The following is a 22,773-nucleotide window of genomic DNA, read 5'->3' as shown; positions in this document are numbered from 1 at the left end:
CCCATATACCCTAAATGTACACATACCCGGAATGCCCATATACGTTGCATGTCCATATACCACACCGATGATTTGTCGGTTATCATTTGTAAAAATCAGGACGCATCGGGTCATTCCATTTAATTTATCACTGGCATCAACACATTGTAATTGTGTATTCACTAAGACAATATGTTACCCACGATTATTATCATTATAAACATCGCAGTATCTCCCCCTTCTTCTTGTCGGGGTCACAGCCGTCGTTTCTTATAAAACTTGAGCAAGAGCCCTCAATCAATTGAGACCACGAGACATAGTCGATGATGAAAGTTGAGATATTACACCGCTGTAAAAAATTAATAATCATAAACTGAGACAAACATATGACTGATTCTAAATTCGTGTTAAAACAGAACTCACAAATGCGCTTAGTATCGATTGAAGCCAGTTTGACGACTTAAGTATATATATTAATTAAATAACCCCCGTGCGATGTGATACAATAGATATATAATAGCAGTACTTGCTCGGGCGGGACACACACTGCAGTTGGAACGACCCAGGGAGGGTTTGCGTGGCCCCTGCGAAAGCGCAACACGCGAATACTTCGTGAAGAGTTCCCCATGACGAACAATCAATCAATCAAACACCCCCCCCACCCCCAATCCCAATATACGTGTCCGGGCTTTTTGGGCCCCCGTATTGAGTGAGAGAGGCGCGCTGGGTGTGGGTTGGCGGTCGATGCGAATCTGCGTGCGCACTCAATCGGCAAGTGCTCAGAGGCAGTCCTTCACAGACTGTTGGGGCAAGTGCTGTTAGCGAGCGCCTATGAAGGCCGGCACGACACACGAGGGGGTGGGTGGCCAGCACCACGCCCGGCCGCCTTTGTCTCCCCAGTAGCGATGTTAACTGCACACCGCGCCAGAGAGAGGGAGACGTTTAAAATGAGCACAGGACCGGTTCAGCTGATGATCGTCACCAGTGGTGGCCGTGATCGGGAATCGAACTCGGGTCGCCGGGTTCGTAGCGTTGCGCGCTGCCGCTCCCCACGATACGCGCGAACACACACGGACACACACACACGGACACATACACACGGACACACACACACGGACACACACACACGGACACACACACACGGACACACACACACGGACACACACACACACGGACACACACACACGGACACACACACGGACACATACACAGTTACACACGGACACACACACGTACACACACACACGTACACATACACAGCTACACACGGACACACACGTACACATACACAGCTACACGCGGACACACACAAGGGGACACACATATACACACACACGTACACACACACGTACACACACAGACACACACACACATACACAGCTACCCGCGGACACACACGTACACACACACATACACGTACACACACATACGTACACATACACAGCTACACACGGACACACGGACACACACACGTACACATACACAGCTACACACGGACACACACACGGACACACACACGTACACAGCTACACGCGGACACTGCGCAAACACATGGGCACACGGATACGCACGGACGCGCACGGACACACATTGACACGAGGACACACGGATATACACGGACACACACACAGTGGACACACACATAGATACAGTCCACACACACGGATGCATACGCATACACACACGGAGCCACACACACACACGTTGAGACTATAGGATAGTACAAGGTGATTGCTAATAAACCAGAACATATGGCCCAGACGCACACAAATACGGCGCAGTCTATACACACACAGTCCACGTGTACATGTACGGTATGGTCTGTGCAAATGAAGCTGATTAACTTAACTTTAAGCCGAAATACACACAATTATCCCCCTATAGCCTTTAACAGACTGTTGGGGCAAGTGCTGTTAGCGAGCAACTATGAAGGACGGCACGGCACACGAGGGGGGGTGGGTGGCCAGAACCACGCCCGGCCGCCTTTGTCTCCCCAAAACAGTGCCGATGTTTATGACACACCTCACCAGGTACTAATTTGATGCTGAGTTGACCTAGGGGAGGCCCAGGAGCGGTTTCAAATGAGCGTCAATCGAACCCGGATCGCCCAGTTCAAAGCGCGGCCACGTACATACACACAAAGACAACGATCCCCCTTGTAGCCTTAACAGACTGTTGGGGCAAGTGCTGTTAGCGAGCACTTATGAAGGACGGCACAGCACACGAGGGGGGGTGGGTGGCCAGAACCACGCCCGACCGCCTTTGTCTCCCCAGTGGCGGTGTTTACTACACACCGCACCAGGTACTCATTTGAGGCTGAGTCGACCTAGGGGGGAGGAGGCCCAGGACCGGTTCAGATAATCGTCGCCGGTGTTGGCCGTGAGCGGGAATTCGAACTCGAGTCGCCGGGTTCGTAGCGCAACGCGCTAACCGCTGCACCACCGCTCCACGCGGACACACACAGATACAGATCAACCCGCATGTCTGAATCTCGTATACACAGATGGCGCGTCCTCCTCCACGCCAGACGTGGACCTACACAGCATACACAGAGACACACACACAGCATACACAGAGACACACATAGCATACACAGAGACACACACACACAGCATACACAGAGACACACACACACAGCATACACAGAGACACACACACAGCATACACAGAGACACACACACACAGCATACACAGAGACACACACACACAGCATACACAGAGAGACACACACACACAGCATACACAGAGACACACACACACAGCATACACAGAGACACACACACACACACACAACATACACAGAGACACACACACACAGCATACACAGAGACACACACACACAGCATACACAGAGACACACACACAGCATACACAGAGACACACACACAGCATACACAGAGACACACACACAGCATACACAGAGAGACACACACACACACAGCATACACAGAGACACACACACAGCATACACAGAGACACACACACACAGCATACACAGAGACACACACACAGCATACACAGAGACACACACACACACACACAGCATACACAGAGACACACACACAGTATACACAGAGACACACACACAGCATACACAGAGACACACACACACAGCATACACAGAGACACACACACACAGCATACACAGAGACACACACACAGCATACACAGAGACACACACAGCATACACAGAGACACACACACAGCATACACAGAGACACACACACACATCATACACAGAGACACACACAGCATACACAGAGACACACACACAGCATACACAGAGACACACACACAGCATACACAGAGACACACACAGTATACACGCAGTATATATACACACACACAGTATACACAGAGACACACACACAGCATACACAGAGACACACACACAGCATACACAGAGACACACACACAACATACACAGAGACACACACACACAGCATACACAGAGACACACACACACAGCATACACAGAGACACACACACAGCATACACAGAGACACACACAGTATACACGCAGTATATATACACACACACAGTATACACAGAGACACACACACAGCATACACAGAGACACACACACAGCATACACAGAGACACACACACAGCATACACAGAGACACACACACAGCATAAACAGAGACACACACACACAGCATACACAGAGACACACACACACAGCATACACAGAGACACACACACACAGCATACACAGAGACACACACAGCGACACACAGCGACACACACAGACACACACACACACACAGACACACACACACAAAGACACACACACACAGCATACACAGAGACACACACACAGCATACACAGAGACACACACACAGCATACACAGAGACACACACACACATCATACACAGAGACACACACAGCATACACAGAGACACACACACAGCATACACAGAGACACACACAGTATACACGCAGTATATATACACACACACAGTATACACAGAGACACACACACAGCATACACAGAGACACACACACAGCATACACAGAGACACACACACACAGCATACACAGAGACACACACACACAGCATACACAGAGACACACTCACAGCATACAGAGACACACACACAGCATACACAGAGACACACACACAGCATACACAGAGACACACACACACAGCATACACAGAGACACACACACACAGCATACACAGAGACACACACACAGCATACACAGAGACACACACAGTATACACGCAGTATATATACACACACACAGTATACACAGAGACACACACACAGCATACACAGAGACACACACACACATAGCATACACAGAGACACACACAGCATACACAGAGACACACACACACAGCATACACAGAGACACACACACAGCATACACAGAGACACACACACAGCATACACAGAGACACACACACAGCATCACAGAGACACACACAGTATACACGCAGTATATATACACACACAGTATACACAGAGACACACACACAGCATACACAGAGACACACACACACAGCATACACAGAGACACACACACACAGCATACACAGAGACACACACAGTATACACGCAGTATATATACACACACACAGTTTACACAGAGACACACACACAGCATACACAGAGAGACACACACACACAGCATACACAGACACACACACACAGTATACACAGAGACACACACACAGCATACACAGAGACACACACACACAGCATACACAGACACACACACACAGTATACACAGAGACACACACACACACGCGTGCCAATCGACACACACACACACACGCGCCCAGCGCTTAGACACAAACACAAAATATACACACAATATATACACACAGTATACACGCAGTATATACACACACACAGTATATACGCAGTATATATACACACACAGTATACACGCAGTATATACACAGTATACACGCAGTATATACACACACACAGTATACACGCAGTATACACACACAGTATACACGCAGTATATATACACACAGTATACACGCAGTATATACACACAGTATACACGCAGTATATATACACACACACAGTATACACGCAGTATATATACACACACAGTATACACGCAGTATATATACACACACAGTATACACGCAGTATATATATACACACACAAGTGCACAGAAGCGATGGTGTATACGCGACGATGCTAAACATTTGCAGGAAATAAAACCAGACGATGCGAACACACGGGCAGACACATACACAACGATGCGAATGGCATCCAGGAGGACTGCATGCACACAGTATACGTGCAGTACAAAGACAAAGATCCCCAGTGTAGCCTTAACAGACTGTTGGGGCAAGGGGCTGTTAGCGAGCACCTATGAAGGACGGCACGGCACACGAGGGGATGGGTGGCCAGCACCACGCCCGGCGCCTTTGTCTCTCTAGTGGCGATGTTTTACACACCGCACCAGGTATCCATTTGAGGCTGAGTCGACCTAGGGGAGGCCCAGGACCGGTTCAGATAATCGTCACTGGTGGTGGTCGTGAGCGAGAATCGAACTCGGGTCGCCGTATTCGTTGCGCAGCGCGCTAACCACTACACCACCACTCCCCATCTCCGTGCAATATATACACAAGCATACCCACGTGGTCTCAGACTTTTGGGACAAGCGCTGTCAGTGAGCTCCTATTAAGGGCACAATGTGGTGTTATGTCGTGTGGTTGTTATTTATTGGCATTGAGTGACACGCACACACAGACCCACACACACAGGCAGGGAGACGTATAGCAGCCCTCACACACAAAGTGCGTGCTGCACGCAGTGTGTGTGTGTGTCACTGTGTGTGGACATGGGGGAGCGGTGGGTGTCGTGGTTAGCGCAACGCTGCGTTACGAACCCGGCGGCCAGAGTTCGATTCCCGCTCACGGCCAACACCAGTGAAGATGATCTGAACCGGTCCTGGGCCTCCTCCCCTAGGTCGACTCAGCCTCAACTGAGTACCTGCTGCGGTGTGCAGTAAACATCGCCACTGGGGAGACAAAGGCGGTCGGCCGTGGTGCTGGCCACCCACCCCCTCGTGTGCCGTGTCGGCCTTCATAGGTGCTACTCGCTAACAGCACTTGCCCCAACAGTCTGTTGAGGCTACACGGGGCAAGGGGAGTCTTTGTCTTTTGTTGTGCGCGCACACGCGTGGTGCATATACACACACACACGCGTAGTGCATATACACACACACGCGTGGTGCATACACACACACACGCGTGGTGCATACACACACACACGCGTGGTGCATATACATACACACGCGTGGTGCATACACACACGCGCGTGGTGCACACACACGCGTGGAGCACACACACGCGTGGTGCATACACACACACGCGTGGTGCATACACACGCGTGGTGCATACACACACACGCGTGGTGCACACACGTGGTGCATATACACACACACGTGGTGCATACACATTCACACACACGCGGTGCATATACACACACGCGTGGTGCACACACACACGGCTACAGTCGGTGTGTCTTTGCGCGTGTGTTCAAAAGCTGTTTCGTAGCGTGGCGAGAGAGAGAATCGTTTGTACAGAGTCCGCCTACCACCCACCCACCCCGCGTCTCCTCCCCGCGCGGAGCGAGCGAGAGTCTCGCTCCACGCCGCCTCGAGATCCCCCTCTCGCTCGCTCGCTCGCCCTTCCGCAATTCACTCTCTCAGTGCACGGCCGTGGCAAGGTACACTCACACACACACACACACACGTACACACACACGTACACTCACCACACACACGCACGTACACACACACGTACACACACACGTACACACACACACGTACACTCACACGTACACACACGTACACTCACCACGCACACACGTACACACACACGTACACTCACCACACACACGCACACGTACACACACGCGTACACACACACGTACACTCACACGTACACACACCACACACGTGCACGGCCCTGCACGGCAGCAAAGACAAAGACCCGTGGACATTGCGAACGCACGGGCGTACACACACACACGTGCACACACACACACACGTGCACACACACACGTGCACACACACACATACACACACGTACACATACACACACGTACACACACAGACGTACACACACACACGTACACTCACCACACACAATTACACACACGTACACACACACACGTACACACATGTACACACACACACATACACACACACGTACACACACACAGACGTACACACACACACGCAACGGTGCAAACGGCATACAGAAAAACCGCACGTGGAGTACACGTGGAGTAAACGTGCAATTAAAAAGATAAAGATGCCCAGTGTAGCCTGAAGCAGACTGTTGGGGCAAGCGCTGTTGGCGAGTAGCACCCTATGAAGGCAGACACGGCACACCACAAGGGCAGGGGTGGTCAGCTGACGAAATGATACAAAGATCCCCCGTATAGCCTGAACAGACTGTTGGGGCAAGTGCTGTTGGCGAGCAACTATGAAGGACGGTACAGCTCACGAGGGGGTGGGTGGGCAGCATCACGCCCGGCCGCCTTTGTCTCCCTAGTGGCGATGTTTTACACACCGCATCAGGGACTCATTTGAGGCTGAGTCGACCTCCCCATGCACAAGGACATACACACAGAGTTACGCACACGGTGACACACGCGCAGTAGCACACAGTCACACACGGTTGGCTACGTACGGCACGAAATAAGTTCAACGCACATACCACGCGCGCGCGCATAGTAACACACACGATCATACGCGCAGTTACACAGTAACTCAGTCACACAGTCAGACAAATTCACACGCGCAGTGACACACACAGACACACGCACAGTAACACACACATACATCAGGAACACACACACACGTGCAGTGACACACACAGACACACGCGTAGTGACACACACATACAACATCAGGAACACACACAGACACAACATCAGGAACACACACAGACACACGTGCAGTGACACACAAAGACAACATTAGGAACACAGGTCAACGCAGTAACACAGACACGCACACACAGTAACACACAGTCACACACTAACACACGGTGAACGCAGTAACACACACAGACACACACACTAACACACACACTATCACACACACTAACACACGGTCAACACAGTAACACAGTCACACAGTGGCCCACACACGTCAGCAGTGACACACACAGACACACGCACAGTAACACACACGCACGCAGTAACACAGTGACACACACAGACATACGCAGTAACACAGTGACACACAGACACGCGTGCACAGAAACACAAAACAAAGGCCGGCGTCGTGCTCTGTGTAGCTCAGCCCCACACAGGGTGTGCTGCGTCCCAGCGTTGTTTGGAAGCGCCTATGAAGGCCGGACAGCGACCGCATGGACAATGCGGCTTAACAGCCCCAGTGGCGAGTGGTAACCACACACACACACATCGTGACACACACACACAGTGACACACACACAGTGACACACAGTGACACAGTGACACACAGTGACACACACACACGTACACAGTGACACACACACAGTGACACACACACACAGTGACACACACACACAGTGACACACACACACAGTGACACACACACGTACACAGTGACACACACACACGTAGACAGTGACACACACACACGTACACAGTGACACACACAGAGTTAACCTAGGGGAGGCAGTTGCAACAGACGGACGCGAGGCAGCGAAGGCGCGCCGAATAACAGATTCGGGTTCGTTATTAATGCTGGAGGAATCCGATGAGCCATGAAGCTCTTTGTTTTTATCCGCCAGATGTCCAGTCGGGGGCGCGTGGGGGGGTCTTCAAGGCGACTCGGCGTGGCTCCGAGTCGGCTCCCGAGTCTGCGAGATCTCCGTTCGCGAGTTGTCGTTGCTGCGACATCGACATGTCGCTTTATAGCTCATCGGATTTCTCCTCCTCCTCCTGTGTGGATACATATTCTGATTCCCGCGTGACCAGGCGGGACACGCCCGAATAACGACACCGATCCCGACGTCACCTACACACAAACTCGTCGTGACGGCTGCAGGTGCAAACGCTATACGTGTACACCTACACACATACACACGTGTGTGTACACCTACACACACGCCGGTGCCGTGAGTGCGGAGCAGTGGCGCAGCGGTTAGCGCACCGGCGCGGCCAACCAGTTCGACTCGCGTGCCTTTAAACGAGCACGTGGCGCGCGGTGCGTCGTGATCATCGGCACTGGGGAGACAAAGGCGACCGGGCTTGGTGCCGACCACCACTCCGCCAGCAGCACTTGCCGTGACCGCTCCGTCGAAGGCTACGCGTGGCATCATCTTTGTCTGCTGCTGCTGCTGCCGCTGTGAGATGCTGCCGCGTGTGAGATGCTGCCGCGTGTGCGGCGGCAAAGAGCGGCGAGGAAGCTCCTTCATCGCCCTCCTTTGTGTGGCTCAAAGCCTCGCTCGCTCGCTCGCCCGTTCGCGTCTCGCGTTGTGCAACAACCACGCCGCGTGTACAGCAGCAGCGGCAGCAGCGGCAGCAGGGGCAGCAGCAGCGGCAGCAGCAACACCAGCGGGGGCAGCAGCAGTAGCAGCAGCAGCAGCGGCGGCAGCAGCAGCAGCTTTGGCCGAGGGGCGGTGCGCGCGCGATTCCTCGGTGCTCGGAACGCGAGGCTGGTGTCTGCCCCCCCCCCGCCGCATTTGCATGCAGCGCAGGGCCTCGCTCGCTCGCCATCTCTCTCTCGCTCTTACTCGCTCGCTCTCCATCTCGCTCTCGCCATCTCTCTCTCTCGCTCGCTCCTCCTGCAATCTCTCTCTCTCTCGCCTCCGCGCGCCGCAAATGTGCGCGCACCAACAACAACAATAACAACAACCCCCGCCCGCACCAACACCACCCCCCCCCGTGTTCTCATAGCGGCAACATATGTTCGTTATCATCCGCACCCGGGATAATCAATAATATGAATCACAACAATAACGATGAGGATAAAATACACAGCAAGACATGGGGGGAATATCCCCCGGATAGCCTCAAACAGACTGCTGGGGCAAGTGCTGTGAGTGAGTAGCTACTTATCAAAGACAAAGGCATCCCGGATAGCCTCAAACAGACTGTTGGGGCAAGTGCTGTGAGTGAGTAGCTACTTATCAAAGACAAATGCATCCCGGATAGCCTCAAACAGACTGTTGGGGCAAGTGCTGTGAGTGAGTAGTTACTTATCAAAGACAAAGGCATCCCGGATAGCCTTAACAGACTGTTGGGGCAAGTGCTGTGAGTGAGTAGTTACTTATCAAAGACAAAGGCATCCCGGATAGCCTCAAACAGACTGCTGGGGCAAGTGCTGTGAGTGAGTAGTGACTTATCAAAGACAAAGGCATCCCGGATAGCCTCAAACAGACTGCTGGGGCAAGTGCTGTGAGTGAGTAGTGACTTATCAAAGACAAAGGCATCCCGGATAGCCTCAAACAGACTGTTGGGGCAAGTGCTGTGAGTGAGTAGTTACTTATCAAAGACAAAGGCATCCCGGATAGCCTCAAACAGACTGCTGGGGCAAGTGCTGTGAGTGAGTAGTGACTTATCAAAGGCAAAGGCATCCCGGATAGCCTCAAACAGACTGTTGGGGCAAGTGCTGTTAACGGGTACCTATGAAGGTCGTGCCGATCACACGCACGCGTTGTCCGTGCGTGTGCTGAGTGGGGAGACCCATCACAGGTTCAGAGCTACCACCACAGCAGGCAACAACAACAACAACGCTGTTCAATAACAACAACAACGCTGCTCAACAACAGCAGCAGCAGCAGTCGCATGGACAACCGCGGAGTGGCTCTTCTCTGCGGCCGTTCGCGTTAGGAGCTCGTGAACGGGGCTAGGAGCTCGTGGACGGGGCTAGGAGCTCGTGAACGGGGCTAGGAGCTCGTGAACGGGGCTAGGAGCTCGTGGACGGGGCTAGGAGCTCGTGAACGGGGCTAGGAGCAGCAGATCGTGGCACCACGCTTCACTCCCCGCAACTGGGAATGGATTGTGGAGCGAGAAGAAGGCATCGGACGCGGAGCCGAGAGGCGCGCGTGGGGGGGGCGGTGTTGGGTTGGTGGGGGCGAGTGGGAGGGATGGAGGGGGGGGTGCGAGAAGGGGTTGGGCGGTGTTCGAGGGGAGTTCTCTGGGGTGGAGGGGGTTGGGGTTGGTGGATGGAGGGGGTGGGAGGAGGCGGGGGGGGGGAGTCGTGTGACCACGTGACCGGCGCGGCCTCATCATCAGCAGCAGCAGCGGGCAGGGCTTCGCGGGGCGGGGCGGGGCTGGCCGGGGGGGGGGGTGGGGGATGAACCCCACCGCGTGGTGCCCCACACACCCCCCCGGACATCCACCCCCCCTCCCCTCCCCAGCATCGCCACCAACCCCCCACGCCTCCCCAACCCGCCCACCAGCCGAACGCAGCCGCAGCAGCAGCCGCGGCACGCACCTCCTCCTCCCCGTGCACCGCGCACGGCCGCCGCCGCCTCCTCCTCGCTCCGTCTCTCTCCTCCCCCTTTCTCTCTCCCCTCCTCCTCCCTCTCTCCTCCCTCTCGCACCACCACCACACACACGAGAGAGAGAGACAGCATCACCATCATCACCGTCGTCGTTGCCGCCGCCGCTGCCGCCCGTGCGCACACAGCAGCAGATACAGCAGCAGCAGCAGGAGGGATACGAGCAGCAGCAGTAGCAGCAGCAGGAGGAGGAATAGGAAGAGCAGCAGCAGTAGGAGCAGCAGGAGGAGCCCTTCTTCGCCAGAGGAGGACAAAAACGCGCGAGGTGAGCTGCGGCGGGGGCACGCAGGAGGGGGGGGTAGGGGGGTCTGTGTGGGGGGGGGGGGTCTGTGTGTGTGGGGGGGGTGCCCCCCACCCGAGGAAGGGGGGGCCGCCGTGGAAGGCGTCGCGGTGACGGGCGGCAGCGAGGAGGAGGTGGAGGAGGAGAGGGGGGGGGTAGAGGGGGGGGGGTCCGTGGAGTCGCGGCGACTCCGCCGCGGTCTCTGCGCTCGCGCGGGGCTGTTCCAAGATGGCTGCGTGGCGTGAATGCACGCGACGTAGAGAGAGGGAGAGCGAGAGGGAGCAGGCAGGCAGCAGGGAGGGAGGCGGTCTCGCTGCTGTGATGATGATGATTGTTGTTGTTGTGGTGGTGGTGGTGGCGCTGGGCGGAGTGGTGCGAGCGGTGATTGCCAACACCGCCACCACCACCCGCCCCCCCCACCCCGAGTGGGTAGAGACCCGAGCCAGGGAGCCCGCTGATCGTCTCCCTCTTCTCTGTCCGCGTCGCTTGCGTCTCTCTCCGCCCCTCTCCATCATCACCACCACCAACACCACCAACCACTGTGGTCGCGGATGGACAATGCTGGCGTGTGTTGTGTGTGGTGCGTGGTGCGTTGTGCACGTGTTGTGTGGTGTGGTGTGTGTTGTTGTGTTGACGATGGTGGTTGTGTTGTGCGCGCGCGGTACCGTGTGTGTGACTGGTTTGTGTGTGTGCGTACGAGTGTGTGAGTGAGTGTGTGTATGCGAGTGTGTGAGTGTGTATGCGAGTGTGTGAGTGTGTATGCGAGTGAGTGAGTGTGTGAGTGTGCGTGAGTGTGTATGCGAGTGTGTGTGAGTGTGACTGTGTGTGAGTGCGTGAGTGAGCGTGTGAGTGCGTGTGAGTGTGTGAGTGTGACTGTGTGTGTGTGCGTGAGTGAGCGTGTGAGTGTGTGAGTGCGTGTGAGTGTGTGAGTGTGTGTGAGTGACTGTGTGTGTGTGCACGATCGCGTGCGTTCGCGCATTGCAGCTTCCACAATTCTCACGCGTTCGCAGCAAATTTGCGGCGTCCCTTGTGGTGGTGGTGGTGGATGTCGATGTGCGTCGTCGTTGCCTGCTGCTGTGCACGGGCTACCCGAGCCCACGGGATTCGTCATCGTCGTTGTTGTTGTTATTGGTTGAGTGCCGCCCGCGCTCGCCGTCATCGCTTGTGCGTCTCTGTGTGGGTGACAATCGTGGTGGTGGTGGTGGTAGTGGTAGTGGTGGCAGTGCATTGACATTCACACGCGCCAGTGTCCGTCGCAAAGGTCGGCATAGAGCAGGCGGGGGGGTGAGAGTTGGAGAGAGAGAGGGGGGGCGGTGGTTAGAACCTCCGATTTCCCCGGCATGAAATAAATTAAAATAAAATATCGACGGAGCTCGTGGGTTAACGCGGACACAGCCGAGCGCAGAGTAAACACACACGGGCGGGATGGTGTACACACACACACACGTGTGTGTGTCAGTGTGAGCTGTAACAGCACTTGCCCCAACAGTCTGCCAAGGCTAGGCGGGGGATCTTTGCCTTTGTGTGTGCGTCTGCGTGGTAGTGTCGTGCGCGCGGGAGCGGTGGTGCAGCGGTTAGCGCGCTGCGCTACGAACCCGGCGACCCGAGTTCGAATTCCCGCTCGCGGCCGCCAAAAGCGCCGACGATTATCTGAACCGGTCCTGGGCCTCATCCCCCTAGGTCGACTCGGCCTCAAATGAGTATCTGGTGCGGTGTGTAGTAAACATCGCTACTGGGGAGACAAAGGCGGTCGGGCGTGGTTCTGGCAACCCACCCCCTCGTGTGCCGTGCCGGCCTTCATAGGTGCTGCTCGCTCACAGCACTTGCCCTTACAGTCTGTTAAGGCTATACGGGGGGGGGGGGACTTTGTGTATCTTTGTGTGTCTGTGTGTCAGTCTTTGTGGCTGTGTGTGTTTGTGTGTATCGGTGTGTCGATGTATGTGCGTTTGTGTGTGTATGCGCCTGTGTGTGCATGTATCTGTGTGCAAGTGTGTCTGTGTTTGCGTGTCTTTGAATGTTTGTGTGTGTGCTCCTGTGTGTACGCATGTGTCTGCGTCCGCGTGTGACTGTGTGTCTGCCTGTGTGTGCGTGTGTTTGTGCGTCTGTGCATGTATGCATGTATGTGAGTGTGCGTCTGTATTTGTGTCGTCTTCATATGTATCTATGTATGTATGTGTGTCTCTGTGTGTGTGTCTGTGTATGCGCCTGTGTGTATGTATCTGTGTCAGTGTGTGTCTGTATCTGTGTGTCGTCTTCGTATGTATCTTTGCGTGCCTCTGTGTGTCTGTGTGTGTGTCTCCCTGTCTGTGTGTTTGTTTCTCTGTCTCTGTGCGTGTCTCTCTGTGTGTATTTGCCACTGTATGCGCCTGAGTGTGTCTGTGTGCCTCTGTATTCGTGTGTCGTCTTCCTGTGTATCTGTGCGTGCTCCTGTGTGAATGTCTGTGTATGTCTCTGTGTGTGTCTGTCTCTGTGTGTCTCTGTGTGTTACCAAAGTTGTGTCTCTGTGTCTGTCTGTGTGTCTGTCTCTGTCTGTGTGTGTCTGTTTCTGTGTATGTCTGTGTGTGTCTCTCTGTCTGTGTGTGTCTGTCTGTGTGTCTGTCTGTGTGTGTGTCTCTCTGTCTGTGTCTGTCTCTCTGTCTGTGTTTGTGTGTCTGTCTCTCTGACTGTCTGTGTGTCTGTCTCTCGGTCTGTGTCTCTCTGTCTGTCTGTGTGTGTCTGTCTCTGTGTGTGTGTATGTGTGTGTCTGTGTGTGTGTCACCAAACTTGTGTCTCTCTCTCTCTGCGCGCCCGCCGGCCAGTTCGCTGCTTTTCCCCTTTCGGGAGTTTTCGCGTCGAGAAAATGGCGGAGTCGTCGGGGTTCTCGTTTCACGCCTCTCGGGGGAGACTCGCGCGCGATGCTGCCGCTACGCACAACAACCACAACAACAACCACAACAACAACCACAACAACAACCACACCACCACCACCACCAAAGAGAACTTCTCCCGCGAGAGAGACAGAGAGGCCACTGCGAGCCCGCACGGCGCGACATTCTCGCCGCTTTTCCCTCTTCTCACCCCCACGCGCCAGCGGACGTGGCACGCGAGAATACCGCTCCACTTGTACATTTACTCACCACGCCACACACACCACACTACACCACACCACACACCGCGTGCGTAGTTGTGTGGTGAGTGTTGTTATACCAAAGGGATTCTCCGAACTTTATCAACATGTTCGCCGCCGCAGTCGGCAAGTGACATCAGCATCATCAGCGGCAGCAGCAGCGATGGTTGCGTTGCGTGTACGATGAACAGCGGACTTTAGACGCACAGATCCCGTGGTGTTTAAAAGTCGAACTCGTCGGTGTGGTGTTGGTGGCTGTGTGAGTTTTCTTTCGTGCAAATGTCTCGCGAACAAACGTCTTGATGATGACCGTGCAACAACAATAAACGCACGGCACTTTGAGATGATGTTTGCTCATCACGGAGTCGGAGGAAAACTTCGTGATGACTCGATTCTTACAAACAGGCCAAGTTGAACTCATCGGTTAGGCGTGGTGGTGGTGTGAGTTTGAATTCAGGCAATGTCTATATCCAATCGCCGTATTGCCCTTAACCGTGAAACTAAAATTAACGCACGGCACTTCGAGATGCTGTTTGCTGATCACGCACCAAGTCGGAGGCAGACTTCGTGTTGACTCGAGTCTTCTAAACAACAGCGAGGGTCTTTGTCACGTCGTGGGGCGTCGCAAATATATATCTTCTCATCGCGCGATTTATTTTCGGGGTTTGCTTCTGATTTTCGTTCCGGTTTTAGCAGCAGGAACAGCAGCAGCATCAACAACAACAACAACCACGTTTGATGACCACGCGCGCGTGTTGTTGTGTGCATGAGACGCGTCGCGCGATACGAATCCGATTCCCGCTCACGGCCAACACCGGTGACGATGATCTAAACCCGTGCTGGGCCTCCCCCCTAGGTCGACTTGGCCTCAAATGAGTACCCGGTGCGGTGTGTGTAGTAAAAATCATCGCCGCTGGTTGCCGGCCACCCACCACCTCGTGTGCCGTTCCTGCCTTCATAGGTGCGACTCGCTAACAGCACTTGCCCCAGCAGTCCGTTTAGGCTGCACGGGGGATCTTTGTATTATTTGTCTTTTGAGACGAACTTATACTGCTCGTTTGTGTTCGTGAAAGGGCCGGGTCGGACATCCGATTTGAGGAGCGCGGTATTTTCGGGAATACGACTCGTCGCTGTTGCGATGATTTGATGGTTCCGCGGTTGTTCCTACACGTGCCAGTGAGTGTGTGTGTGTGTCTTTGTTGGGGCAAGTGTTGTTAGCGGGTTACAGGCTATGCGGGAGATCGTTGTTTTTGTGTGTCCGTGTGTTTACCTTCTATTACTTACCTGGTGCGTGGGTAGCGGTGGTAGTCGTGTCTTGGTTAGCGTGCTGCATTGCGAGCCCGGCGACCCGAGTTCGATTTTTCTGAACCGGTCCTGGGCTTTCACGAGGTCGAATCGGTCTCGAATGAGTACCTGGTGCGGTGTGTAAAAGTCATCCCTACTGGGGAGACAAAGGCGGCCCGGCGTGGTTGCTGGCCACCCACCCACCCGCTCGTGCGCCGTGCCGGCCTTCATAGGTGCTGCTCACTAACAACACTTGCCCCAACAGTCTGTTAAGGCTACACGGGGGATCTTTGTATTTTGTTTCTCTGGTTACGAACATAGAGAGATGTGGTTCGCCCACGGCGCGTAATATATCGATGCAACCGACCCGGCGAGCGCTGAGTTCAATCCCTGGTCACGTCTCTCTCTGGTTGAGCTATGCAACGACACCCACATTGACACACATGCATGGTGAAGTATGGTCAAATCGTCACCGCGACACGGCGTGCGGGAGGAGTTGTTCGTTCAACAGTTGTTTGGCAAATGTGTGTTCGTCAATGATTGTTGTTGTTGTCGTCATAATATAATTATACATTAATCTGTGCACTGCATGGCATGCCTTACCGGACCGCGCACGCGTGATTAATAATGACAAACGCACGGCACGAGCTGACACGGAACTGCACCGCGTTGCAGACGCGCATGCAGCGACACGCAGCCTTAACAGACTGTTGGGGGCAAGTGCTGTTAGCGAGTAGCACCTATGAAGGCCGGCACGCACGGTGGCCAGCACCACGCCCGACCGCCTTTGTCTCCCCAGTAGCGATGTTTATAGGCCGCGCCAGGTGCTCGTTTTGAGGCTCAGTCGACCTAGGGCAGGGCTATGACCGGTCCGGATATTCGCCACTGTTATTGGTCGTGAGCGGGTGTCGGACTGGGGTCGCTGGATTCGTATCTGCGGCGCACAAACTGCTCCGCTACACACACCAAGACAAAGATGCCCCGTATCGCCTGAACACACTGTTAGGAGGGCAAGTGCTATTAGCGAGTAGCACCTATGAAGGCCGGCACGGCGCACACGTACAGCACGTTCACTCGCACGCACACGTGTTGTTAGTACCCCATCAGGAGCATCATCATCAGCCATGCTCAATCCACTGCTTGATGAAGAACACCCCCCGTCACCTCTTGACAATCTTGCCATGCGTACGGATACCGATCCAGGCGCCTGTTGCCCCTTACACGCGAGATCGATTTCAAAGCTCCGTCTCCCCACCCCCGTGTGTTACGGAACGACTTCTCGGACGAGTTCCACTCTTCGGGTTCTGTTCTGCCCCTATTCTTGAACCATCGTCCACCATTCCTTCGTGCGACGTTACAGATACATCGACATATCCGTGCGTGTGTGTAGCGTAAAGTTACGGATTCGGCAGGATACACGCATTGCGACACAAAAAAGTGGGTCTCTGTGTCGGTCTCCGTGTAAGTCTGTGGTTCTCTGTGTAAGTCCGTGGGTCTCTGCATGAGTCTGTGGGTCTCTGTGTGTCTGTGGATTTCTGTACAAGGCCGTGGTTCTCTGCATAAGTCTGTGGGTCTCTGTGTAAGTCCATGGGTCTCTGTGTAAGTCTGTGGTTCTCTCTGCAAGTCCGTGGTTCTATGCATGCGTATGTGGGTCTCTGCATGAGTCTGTGGTTCTCTGTGTACGACCGTGGGTCTCTGTGTGAGTCTGTGGGTCTCTGTGTACGACCGTGGGTCTCTGCATGAGTCTGTGGGTCTCTGTGCAAGTCCGTGGTTCTCTGCATGAGTCTGTGGGTCTCTGTGCAAGTTCGTGAGTCCATGAGCCTGTGGGTCACTTCAGCAATCTACAAATCTCCGTGTAAATCATCGGCGCTTCCGCTCAGTCGGTTTCAAAAGCGGCGGTGCGGATTAAAACCGGTAACCGTTGTCGGAATGGTGAACTCGGTTCGGAGAGGCAAAAACCGGGCAACCGATTGCTGTGATTATTATTTTTCGTTGTTTGTTTAGTAACTCGCTCGCACCGAAAATTACTTCGCCCTGCGTTCACATGTTTTCCCCCCTTCATCGTGCAAGAGTGCAATCGGCGCTTCCCTCCCTGCCACCCCCCCTCCTCTTCCTCCTCCAATGCGAGGTTGCAAGACGTTATTGCACGTACGGTATGTTGAACTTCTTTCGCACCGTACGTCGCCAACGAGCCGTGCTGCTCTGGAGGTGTTATTGATCGGAACTAAGACGCTTGTGAAATTGTCAGTGAAGTCTCGCTGCCCCAACCCAAAGCTGTCGTTCTGTCCCTGACGAAGGACCATGTCCCGAAACGTCAGCCTACTGTAAAATAATAATGGCTACGTACGGTGCGAAATAAGTTCAGCAGACGGTACATACATTACCGTTCTAAGGCGGTGATGATGAGTTTCAGGGTTTATGTTGTGCAATTGATTGAGCAGCCGTGTCTATAGAGTTTACAAATCGATCCGTGGAGTCGGCGCTTGCCCCAATTTCAGTATTGGTAGAATAACAACAACAATTATAACAACAACGATGATAACAACAACAACAACAACGATGATAACAACAACAACAACGACGATAACAACAACAATTATAACAACAACAATTATAACAACAACAACGATGATAACGCGAGTTGCGCGTGCGACGAGTGACACGGTAGTGGGGCTTCCGTGTGGCGTCACGGAATTCGCGAGAAGTATCGGCCGCGTGCTACGTGGGGAGAGACCTCGTTTGGGTGCTCGGCAGTCTGCTTGCTCATCTTATGAACACGCAAGTGGGTCTTTCGCGATCAATATCAACATGTAAATGTGTCGTTAAACCCGCCACCACCCGACACAGCCAACTAGTAAGGTTTGTCGCGTGAACAGAACGTGGCCAATTCGTTACTGGTAGAGCAACACCGGTGTGTTTGAGAGCAAAGCCGCGACATTTACAATCTGGGAACGACGTTTCGCGAGTGATTACCACAAGCTTCATCAGGCGACAGACAGATTCCGCGTAGAAACCCTCCTGTTGCGTTCCTAGAATAGAGCGGTAGATGTGATGACGTCACTTGTGAGCCCTTCTTGAGCGAAGTGGGGGGGGGGTATTATTGAACGCATATAAATGGCAATGGGTATGTCCCATATGCAGGTGTGTACACGCGCGTTATGGGGAGCGGTGGTGGTAGACGCGACTCGCTAAACAGCACTTGCCCCAGCAGTCCGTTCAGGCTATACGGGGGATCTTTGGTCGTGTAGCGGTTAGCTTACGGCCAACGCCGGTGACGAATATCTTAACCGGTCCTGGGCCTCCCCTAGGTCGACTGAGCATACAATGATTACCGAGTGCGGGTGTGTAAGCATCGCCACTGGTGAGACAAAGGCGGTCGGGTGTGGTTCTGGTTACCCACTCCCCCCTCGTGTGCCGTGCCGTCCTGTATAGGTGCTACTCGCTAACAGCACTTGCCCCAACAGTCTGTTGAGGCTATACGGGGGGGGGGGGACTTTTTTCTAGAGGTACCCGCGCGCGTCGTGGTGATCGCTCAAGCCAGCGTGCGTGGGTGCGTGCGTGTGTGTGTGTGTGCGTGGGTGCGTGTGTGTGTGCGTGGGTGCGTGCGTGGGCGCGCGTGTGTGTACGTGGGTGCGTGTGTGTGTGCGTGGGTGCGTGTGTGTGTGCGTGGGTGCCTGTGTGTGTGCGTGGGTGCGTGCGTGGGTGCGTGTGTGTGTGCGTGGGTGCGTGCGTGGGCGCGCGTGTGTGTACGTGGGTGCGTGTGTGTGTGCGTGTGTGCGTGGGTGCGTGTGTGTGTGCGTGGGTGCCTGTGTGTGTGCGTGGGTGCGTGCGTGGGTGCGTGTGTGTGTGTGTGCGTGCGTGCGTGCCTGTGTGTGTGTGCGTGGGTGCGTGCGTGGGTGCGTGTGTGCGTGCGTGCGTGGGTGCGTGTGTGTGTGCGTGGGTGCGTGTGTGTGTGCGTGGGTGCGTGTGTGTGTGCGTGGGTGCGTGTGTGTGTGCGTGTGTGTGCGCCTGGGTACGTGCGTGTGTGGTTACGTGCGCGCGTGCGCGTGTACGTGCGTGTGCGCGCGTGCGACTCGTGCGCCTAATCATATTCATGCGTTATTGATTTGTTCCCTTCGTGGCTGTGAATGCATCCACGCGTGCGTGGGCACCCATAGATACGCGTGCGCACACACACACACGTGCACACGCAGACGGGCCCGCAAACGCACAGACATAACCATGCATAACAATGACATACACGCGAACACGCGCACACACACACAAGCATGCGACAAATATAACATGCGCACCATACAAAGACAAAGGTTCCCCTTATAGTCCTATACTGTAGGGGCCAAGTGCTGTTGTCGAGTAGCACCTGTGAAGGCCGGCACGGCACACGAGGGGGTGGGTGGCCCCCTTTGTCTCCCCCAGTGGCGATGTTTATGCATCGCACCAGGTCCTCATTTGAGGCTGAGTCGACCTAGGGGAGGCACAGGGCCGATTTAGATAATCGTCACTGGTGTTCGTGGCCGTGAGCGGGAATCGAACTCCATACGTGCACGCGGATACACGAACACAAAGATCCCCCGTATAGCCTTAATAGGCTGTTGGGGCAAGTGCTGTTAGCGAGCACCTCTGAAGGCCGGCACACACACGCAAACACACACGAACAGACGCACACGAACAGACACACACGAACAGACACACGCAAACAGACACACGCAAACACACACACGAACACACAAACACACAAACACACACGAACAGACACACGAACAGACACACGCAAACACATGAATAGACACACGAACAGACACACGAACACACACACACGAACAGACGCACACGAACACACACGAACAGACACACGAACAGACACGAACACACATACACACACGAACAGACACACACACGCAAACACACACACACGCAAACGAACATACACACACACAGACACACGAACACACACACACGTACACACACACAAACACACACGAACACACGCACACGCAGTAGTCGGCCAGCGGCGCGCCTGAGTGCTGCTGTTTGCATTGCACGCGCGTGCGTCTCGCCCCCCATTGATCGCGCGCGCGCCCATCGCTCGCAGAGTCCACTCGCGGTGGAGACGGCGCGGGGCTTGATTTTGGAGACGGGGGGTGGACGGTGGTGGGTGGTGGGGTGGTGGGGTGGTGGGGGGTGGGGTGGTGGGGGGTGGGCGGAGGGGGGCGGCTCTTGTGCGCGTGCTCGTGTGCGCGTGCTCGTGTGCTAGTTGTCTGTGTGCGCGTGCGTGTGCTAGGTGTCTGTGCGCGCGCACGTGTCTTCGGTACGGAAATCAATGCCCTGTGCGTGGTGGAGGTGAGGAGGATGAGGAGGTGATGTGGTGAGGAGGATGAGGATGACCCGCGGAGACCTCACGAGCTCCCTACAGCAGCGCACACACCCGGGGCAGAGTCTGGGGGAGTCTGACGGAGATGAACAGCATCTCGTTGGTTTGGCGTTCGATCATCGACTTCGTCTTCATCTTCTGTCGGCCCCTGGTTCAATGCCCCGTGACACGGTCACCGGGCACCGCGCTCCTGCGAGTCTCGCCATCGGAGTCTCTTGAGCCGCCGTGCGTCTTGACAGGCGGCCTGTGGGGGGGGGGCTGTGGGCGCCACGAGCCCCCCCCCCCGCGCCTGTAGCCGGAGAATCGAAAATCAAACAACGCGAATAACGCGGGCTGTGTGACACGTGCTGTGTGACACGTGCTGTGTGACACGTGATGTGTGACGCGTGATGTGTGACTCGTGCTGTGTAACGCGTGCTGTGTGACACGTGCTGTGTGACACGTGTGACACGTGCTGTGTGACACGTGCTGTGTGACACGTGCTGTGTGACGCGTGCTGTGTGACACGTGCTGTGTGACGCGTGCTGTGTAACGCGTGCTGTGTGACACGTGCTGTGTGACACGTGTGACACGTGCTGTGTGACACGTGCTGTGTGACACGTGCTGTGTGACGCGTGCTGTGTAACGCGTGCTGTGTGACACGTGCTGTGTGACACGTGTGACACGTGCTGTGTGACACGTGCTGTGTGACACGTGCTGTGTGACGCGTGCTGTGTGACACGTGCTGTGTGACGCGTGCTGTGTAACGCGTGCTGTGTGACACGTGCTGTGTGACACGTGTGACACGTGCTGTGTGACACGTGCTGTGTGACACGTGCTGTGTGACGCGTGCTGTGTGACGCGTGCTGTGTAACGCGTGCTGTGTGACACGTGCTGTGTGACACGTGTGACACGTGCTGTGTGACACGTGCTGTGTGACACGTGCTGTGTGACACGTGCTGTGTGACACGTGCTGTGTGACACGTGCTGTGTGACACGTGCTGTGTGACACGTGTGACACGTGCTGTGTGACACGTGCTGTGATAACGGGTACTGTGTGACACCTACACTCGTAAAACACACGCGTGTCCAGAGACAAAGACAAAGACTCACCGTGTAGCCTCTGCAGACTGTTGGGAACAGGAGCTGTTCGTGGCGAGCAGCACCTACGAAGGCCGGAACGGCACACGCGGGTTTGTGGGCTGGCCAGCACCACGCCAGGGACGCATTTGTATCCCCAGTGGCGCGATGTTGCCGACACATCATCGGTAGCGCGAGCGGGAAT

The 22,773-nt window shown here is 54.8% G+C and overlaps 1 protein-coding gene across 2 annotated transcripts in view; it reads left to right on the top strand.

Annotated features, from left to right (window-relative positions):
- The first annotated feature begins 11,365 nt into the window (after positions 1–11,365).
- LOC144938135 (polycomb complex protein BMI-1-like) overlaps positions 11,366–22,773 on the top strand; it is a 47,095-nt gene continuing 35,687 nt past the window's right edge. Inside the window, exon 1 of one of the 2 annotated variants that reach the window (XM_078865854.1) lies at positions 11,366–11,733. The gene's annotated coding sequence lies outside the window, so the exon portion shown is untranslated. The remainder of the gene's footprint in view (positions 11,734–22,773) is intronic. The other variant, XM_078865853.1, reaches the window with a different exon arrangement.

Source organism: Lampetra fluviatilis, chromosome 21 (assembly GCF_964198595.1).
Source record: "Lampetra fluviatilis chromosome 21, kcLamFluv1.1, whole genome shotgun sequence".
Classification (NCBI taxonomy): Eukaryota; Metazoa; Chordata; class Hyperoartia; order Petromyzontiformes; family Petromyzontidae; genus Lampetra; species Lampetra fluviatilis.
The sequence above is the reverse complement of the archived record's forward strand: the minus strand, read 5'-3'. Positions and strand labels throughout refer to the sequence as shown.